Consider the following 8,603-nt stretch of genomic DNA (forward strand, 5'->3'; position numbering starts at 1 on the left):
ACTGTTCAACTTTTTATATCCTTCCAACTGAGTCACAAATGCTGAGGTTGCCAAACAGCTATAGGAGAAACCTCCTCCAGTTCCCCAAGTTGGGTGGATAACTTTGGTAAACATCAGAAAAGAAAGGATGTTTTGTTCAATTTCTTATTGATTAATACTGCTGACAGAACAAGGAAGGGTATCAGGAATACAATGCATAGAGAAATTCAAAACTTTGCATGGTCAAGAACTATTTGCATTCAGTACAATTGATTTTGACCACATGTTTATCACACAAAGTGAATTTATAAGTGCTTTACAGAAAATAAATAACTAGTTGGGCTTTCAGCCCAAAGGAAAAGCTAAAGCTCTTTCCTGTTTACATTTTTAGTTGCATAGCAGTCCCTTTTTTCCTAAATGTAAAAAGTAAAGTAGAGGTTCCTCTTCAAAGACTTTCCTCCCTGTCTAATTAGGAATAAATAATAGCTTCTCTTAGAAGCAAAATTCATTCAAAAACCTGTGCTAACATTCTTAAATATCTGCTAGCCATAATAAAAAAAAAATCAATGTACTTTATGTTCTTAGCTCCCACAATTTAATCTAAATATTTGCCCTGGCATCCTTAATACTGCTCAAAACAAGCATTAGGTCATAGCCTGTTCCTCTTCCTTATTTGAAGGGGTTTTTACCTTTCTCAACATTCCACAAGTTACTTCCTCCTTCCTTTGTTCTCCTCTGCCTTTGCCTCTTTTAAAAAGTTCTAAGTTGCTAGCCAATCAAGACAAATACAAAATGTGAGGTCCCGTTCCAGCCAATAAAAACCAGACACAACAGTAGGGTAGACGCGTCAAGTTATAAATAACCCTATCTCCTTTGTTCGGTATACTCTCGTAACAAAACTACTGGCAAGTGGACCCTTTCGACAGAAAGTATAAAAATAGCCTTACTAAAAAAAATAAATCTATGTTCAAATACTATTTCTTTATGGCACCAAAAACCAAACATTTCAAACATTAAAGATACAGCAAAGATAATCTTCATTAACCAAATTGATAAACAGTTTCAATAGACAGAGTTCAAATTTGTGAGAATAAACATTGGATTCTAAGAAGGTTATACTGATTGTTACTGGCCTGAATTTATGATAGTACAGTGCTTGCCACAGTAACCGTAATTTATTTGGATACCTATACTGTACAAAATATCAGATAGCACTAGAGCAAGGAAATCACTAGTATAAATTTACATCTAAGACTTTAGAAGCAAAACATGAGCATTTATCCTAAGTGAGATGGGATGCATGGTACAATTTGAACAGAAGAGTTACATGATATCACTTACATTTAAAAGAAATCCTGGGCCGGGCACAGTGGCTCACACCTGTAATCCCAACACTTTGGGAGGCCACAGCGGGAGGATCTCTTGAACCCAAGAGTTCAAGGCCAGCCTGGGCAACACGGCGAAACACCATCTCTACTAAAACTACAACAAATTAGCCAGGTGTGGTGGTGTGTGCCTGTAGCCCCAGCTACTTGGGAGGCTGAGGTGGTAGCATCATGTGAAACCAGGAAGTTGAGGCTGCAGTGAGCCGTGATCGCACCATGGCACTGCAGCCTGGGCGACAGGACTGAGACCCTGCCTCAAAAAAAAAAAAAAAAAGGAATCCCTCTGGCCACTATATGAAAAACAAACCACATATGGGGCAAGACTACAGGCAGAGAAACCACTGAGGAAGCTGTTGCAATAATACAGATGAAATATAATGGTGGCTTGGTGGTAACAGTAGAGTTGACGAGACGTGATTGGATTTTTAATACATTTTAAAAGTAAAGCAAACAAGATTTGCTGATGAATTGGATGTAGGCTATGAAAGAAAGAGTCAAAGATCCCTCCAGGGTTTTTGGATTGAACAACTAGAAGGATGAAATTAACATCAATTTAGATGAGAAAGATTGCTGGTAAAATAGGCTTAAAGGGAAGACTGGAAGTTTAGTTAAGTTTATGATATCTATTAGCAACCCAAGGGTAGATGTTGAGAAGGCAATTGGATATACAAATCTGGAGTTTGGCAGAGAGGTCAAGGATGGAGATACAAATTTGAGAATTGTCAGCTAGAGATAGTTAGTCAAATATTGTCTCTCAGCTAAAACTAAAAAGAAAAGATCTTACCTCTTCAAAATCCCAGTGTACTGAAAATTATTAAAGTCTAGACCTCAGGAGGGAAATTGGAAGGATAAATAGTGGGGGAAAGTTACTTGAAACAACTCTCCTTAAAAGAGCCATCTGTGAACAGAGACCTCAGAAATAAAACCACACATCTACAACTATCTGATCTTTGACAAACCTGACAAAAAGAAGCAATGGGGAAAGGATTCCCTATTTAATAAATGGTGCTGGGAAAACTGATTAGCCAAATGCAGAAAACAGAAAGCCGACCCCTTCCTTACACCTCATACAAAAATTAACTCAAGATGGATTAAAGACTTAAATGCAAAACCCAAAACCATAAAAACCCTAGAAGAAACACTAGGCAATACAATTCAGGACTTAGGCATGGCAAAATATTTCATGACTAAAACACCAAAAGCAATTGCAACAAAAGCTAAAATTGACAAATGGGATCTATTTTTTTTTTTTTTTGAGATGACTGGATCTTGACTCACTGCAACCTCCACCTCCCAGGTTCAAGCGATTCTTCTGCCTCAGCCTCCCTAGTAGCTGGGATTACAGGTGCCCACCACCATGCCCAGCTAACTTTTTGTATGTTTTTAGTACAGACGGGGTTTCACTATGTTGGCCAGGCTGGTCTCAAACTCCTGACCTCAGGTGATCCACCCACCTCAGCCTACCAAAGTGCTGGGATTACAAGCGTGAGCCACCACGCCCAGCTCAACAAATGGGAACTAATTAAACTAAAGAGCTTCTGCACAGCAAAAGAAACCATCACCAGAGTGAACAGGCAATCTACAGAATGGGAGAAAATTTTTGCAATCTATCCATCTGACAAAGGTCTAATATCCAGAATCTAAAAGGAACTTAAACAAATTTACAAGAAGAAAACAAACAACCCCATCAAAAAGTAGGCGAAGGATATGAACAGACACTTCTCGAAAGAAGATATTTATGTGGCCAACAAACATACGAAAAAATGCTCATTATCACTGGTCATTAGAGAAATGCAAATGAAAACCACAATATGATATCATTTCACACCAGTTAGAATGGCAGTTATTAAAAAGTCAGGAAACAATAGATACTGGCTAAGCTGTGGAGAAATAGGAATGCTTTTACACGCTGGTGGGAGTGTAAATTAGTTCAACCATTGTGGAAGACAGTGTGGCAATTCCTCAAGGATCTAGAACCAGAAATACCATTTGACCCAGCAATCCCATTACTGCGTATATACCCAGAGGATTATAAATCATTCTACTATAAAGACACATGCACACGTATGTTTATTGCAGCACTATTCACAATAGCAAAGACTTGGAACCAACCCAAATTCCCATCAATGATAGAATAGATAAAGAAAATGTGGCACATAAATACCATGGAATACTATGCAGCCATAAAAAAGAATGAGTTCATGTCCTTTGCAGGGATATGGATGAAGCTGGAAGCCATCATTCTCAGAAAACTAACACAGGAAAAAAAAACCAAACACCACACGTTCTCACTCATGAGTGGGAGTTGAACAATGAGAACACATGGACACAGGGAGGGGAGCATCACACACTGGGGCCTGTCGGGAGGTGGAGGGTAAGGGGAGGGAGAGCATTAGGACAAATACCTAATGCATGCAGGCCTTAAAAACTAGATAATGGGTTGATAGGTGCAGCAAACCACCATGGAACATGTACACCTATGTAACAAACCTGCACGTTCTGCACGTGTATCCCAGGACAAAAAAAAAAAAATGCCATCTGTGGAATGAACAGGAAGGAGAAATGGGAGTTTCAGGATCTTGGCTAGAGCATTGTAGTCCTCACTGGTTTACGGCAAAGTAGAAACATCTCAGAAGAACAGGGTGGTGAAGTTGAGGCAAGGTGCCAGTTCAGGAAAGTCAGCTGACATGACCGATAGTCAAAGTCAAGGGCTTAGACCCAATCCAGGTCAAGGCTGCAACACTGGTGGGCATTTAAGGCATAGAAGACTTATTGTGGAACCAGCTCTGGCATCTCAGCTAGAGTCTGAGGGTGACAGAAGAATTTTATACTTTGGTCAATGCTTCCTAATTGACTCTAAATATCTTAGAATACCCCTTTATTTTATTGGCCTCCACCTCAGTCTATGGATTGTGTATAAGAGTCATGTTTTCTGATCCAACTGGAAATGTTCAACAGTAGTTGTCTTCTTGAGGTCTAGCAGGCTCATCTTGGAGACCTCATTGTATTCCTCCCTCCTCATCTTCTAAGGGATTTGTCTGGTCTGAGCCATCAGTGGAGCTTGGTCAAGGTTAGTTACAGACTCCAACCTTAACCTTCCTATTCACTCGTAGAGTCCCTTCTATCAAGTTGGAAGAAGAGACCTCACAGAGAACTAACAGAACAATAACCCAATAGAGCCAGTTTTACTAAGTCCAGCATTGGTCCCAAAGTCCCAATTTTACTAAACACTGTTTTTGCCTCCTGTCAATCTGACGACTTGAATTTTTTTAAATATTATGATTCTCTTTTTTAATGAGTCAAGGAGTAGAGCTCAAGCTACCCAATCAACTAATTAAAATTTATCCTCCCTATCACCACTACATACACATATAGTGGCACTATTTATACAACTTCCATCCTTTATTTTTTTTCATGACACTTACCACCATCTGCTACACTGTACTCATAATTACATGTTTTACTAATGTATTCCTTTGTTATCTGTCTCTCCCCACTAAAATATAAGCTCCAAGAGGGCAGGAACTTTTCTCTGTTTTGTTCACCGCTATATCTTCAGCTGCTTAGAAAAGTGGCTGGTGCATAATAGGTACACACAACAAATATTTATTGAATACAGACATTGTTCAGCAACTCAGTAGTAAGGAGGAAGAAGAGGGAAAGAAGCTCAGTTGTCTACCCTGTGTGTAGCAAAATTCATTTTCATATGGCATATTTCATCTGTTTCTTTGCCCATCCACAGAATCTGATGGATAGAGATTAGCATCAACTGAAAAAAAGGTGGAAAAATTTTCTGGAACAAAATGAGATTTGGAAGCTATGATTCAAGTTACTATGGTAAAAGACGTGAGAGAAAAACAGCATGATTACTGTAAGTCAGGCATTGGGCTAAATGCCTTACATGTGTTGTCACTGAATCCACCAAATGACCCTGTAAAAATGGTATTGTTACTACCTTCTTATAGATGAAGAAAATGAAAGGCCCAGGCGTGGTGGCTCAGGCCTGTAATCCCAGCACTTTGGGAGGCTGAGGTGGGTGGATCACCTGAGGTCAGGAGTTTGAGACCAGCCTGGACAATGTGATGAAACCCTGTCTCTACTAAACATACAAAAATTAGCCGGGCATGGTGGTGCACGCCCGTAGTTCCAGCTACTCAGGAGGCTGAGGCAGAAGAATCGCTTGTACCCGGGAGGTGGAGGTTGCAGTGAGCCAAGATCGCGCCACTGGACTCCAGCCTGGGTGACAGAGTGAGACTCTATCTCAAAAAAAAAAAGGGGGTGGTGAGAGCGTAAATGAAGTTTACCTCAATCAAGCTGCTTCTTCTCCCAAGGTCATACTATTATTTACTAAGTAGCCAAGCCAAGTGTTGAACACTGGTTAGTCTTTTCCCTGAGCCAGATATCTCAGCCCACAATTAATGTTTTAGGCAACAAGAGAAATGAGGACACTCCAGCATTGTATGAAAAGAACCATATTTATGTTGCAACTACCATGATGCCAAAGTTCATTGATGACTGAAAGTGGGTGTCAAGGAATGAGGTAACAGCAATGGAAATCCCTCCAGTTGGTTTCATTAATAATTTTTATTTTATAAAAATGTATTCTGAAATTTATTCATCTACTTTTTATTTTAATATGACATTAATTCCTCACTGCTACCCAATGCTGGCCCATCTGTGGCCATAAACTAGCACTGATTTTCCCATAGCTGTGGTTATCAGAATCCCTAGATGGTGAGATGTGGGATATTGTTCTAATTGGGATATCAAAGTGGTAATATTCCATAAAATAATAGTATTCTAGGATATAAATATAAAATGGCCTATAAAAATAAGTATTGTAGATCAAGATTCAGGAGATGTAAACACTCTTTAAAGCAAAACATAGGGCTGGTAATTCTAGCATTGCTAATTTATTCTACAATCTGGAGGGCTCTGAACTCAAAAGGTTAGAATGCTATCAAGAGTCCATGCCATTCCTTGAGGAGCTGCTATTTATTAAGTGTGGTCCTAATAACCAGCCATTAACTTCAGCAAAGATGAGATAGCCAAGTAGTCACAGACACATGCAGAGAGGACAGAATACTGGTTAAACCGAGAAGCTGTTTTGGCAGCCATGCTGGATGCATTTTTTTTCCCAAACAATGTATCAAGAGAATTAGGATAAGATGATTATGACTTGGAGTTCTCAGACATGCCACTCCTGTTAACAAGTTGTCATATTAGTACATCACAAAAATAATATGCCTAAAGTCCTGAGAGAGAAAAAAATAATGATTGCAAAGACAGAATGGCATGGCAGAATATATGATAATTATTCTACAAGGTATAAAATTCTCTTTCCATTTGTGCCCCTCTATGACACACAATGTCCCAGATAAGAACTTACTAACACCAGTGGTGCATGAGAAATTGTAAGCTTCAAGGCTGGGAACTACTTTGGAGATATCAGATCTCTGGAAAGGTAGAAGGACCCGGGTGAGGCTCAGAGGGAAGCTTGCTGGTCGGGTCTATAGTAAGAGAAGGGATCTTAATTGGGGCTTTGAAGTTTTGCTCTAGATTATTCTATAAGACTGGTCCCCTGCCCAAGGATGCTATCGTTTATTTGATTGAAGGACTCCTTTGTTTTCTCTGTATATAGAACCTAAGCAAGTGGTTAGTGAAGGAGATGTGGGGGAAGATATGAGAGGTCATAGAACCACCTCATTTCCAAAAATTACAGACATAGGGAATGCGTAAGTTACTTTGTAAATTTTCAGGTGCTTAATATCTGAACTTCAAAGAGGTGGACCAATCTGAAAGTCGAAAGTCAAAAGTCAAAGGGTAAGGGCTTCAATTTTATGCCACATGAATACATGCACTTGAAATTATAAGAACTTTTCTGAGGTCTTATAGTGTATCATATTTTAAATAAAAATCCCTTGATTTTTGATGATGCCAAAGATGTAATGTCACAATGAATATATAAAAACTAGAAGCTAAGTTGCGTAAGAGCTTTACTCCTACTTCATTCTTTGCCACCAAAGACCCTCCTAAGATTTACCAACCTGTCTTCAATCCCATCAGACGTGTTCTTTGGCTGCAAAATATGTTCAGTGCCTAGAAATTACACAGTGCAAATTCTAGGGAAGCCTTGCATCTTTTCTGGGGACAGTCAAAATGTGATAGGTCTTAATAATATTAATTTGGATTCAATGCAGAAAGGAATTGGGGCCCTGTTGCCTTGAAATTTGGATATTGCCATCATGCTACAAGATGTTATTTTTAGATCTCGGTGATTACCAGTGTTTTTCAACATTGGTTGAAAGGCAGACAAGGACTGAGCAACCTCTACAAGGATGAAGTCATGAAGCAATTATAAACATTGGAAATTTGAGAACATACCTGAAGGAACTCTCATAGTGAGTGTCTTTCTCTGCTTAGCCTTTTCACTGGATTTGGTAGTTGGTATTGTCCAAAGCTTTTTTGACCTTCCTAGATCATCTTTATGAATTTTGCCTCAGTCTTCAGGGGAGCTTCCATGTTAGTACCAATATCATGCTGATGTCTCTACCTACTGACTACATATGAAATAACCAGATAAGAGAGGACAAGAGGAGGAGGAAATTCTGATAAGAGAGGAGAGAGTTCCCCAAACCACTATCCAATTTTGTACAGGTATACAGACCCCCCCCCAAGTGGTGTTAACAACTACTTACCCAATTTATGAGGTGGATGAGAAAATGCAAATCATGTAGCACATATAATTTATGGCTAATACATCCTTGTGCTATTGGGAAATTTTATTCAGATGGCCCAGATAAAAGATAATGTGAATAAGCTTTGATCTATAAAATTATAAGACCTTTTATGATTTCAGAGATATAAGAGGTCAAAGTGGGCTCAAGGAGTCCGGCAGGCTTTCTGACGGAGATGAGACTCTGAATTATAGAGACTACTACTCTTCTAGCAATAATAATATCCAAACTTTGTTGAGTGATTATTATGTGCCAAACAGAGTTTAACTGCTTTACATGTGCTCCCTTACTAAATCCTCACAAAACCCTACGAGGTGAGTAACAGCATCATTCCCATTTTTTAGATGAGGAAACCGTGGCACAGAATCAAGGTCACACAGCTGGAAATCAATGGAACTGGGATTTGAACCTTAGCAATCTGTCCTCAGGCCCAGAATCTTTGTAGTCAGAAAGGGCTTTTTGAGAGAATTCTTATCAGAGGCATGAAAGAGAGGGACAGTTA

This window comes from Pongo pygmaeus, chromosome X (genome assembly GCF_028885625.2).
Source record: "Pongo pygmaeus isolate AG05252 chromosome X, NHGRI_mPonPyg2-v2.0_pri, whole genome shotgun sequence".
In the NCBI taxonomy this organism is placed as follows: domain Eukaryota; kingdom Metazoa; phylum Chordata; class Mammalia; order Primates; family Hominidae; genus Pongo; species Pongo pygmaeus.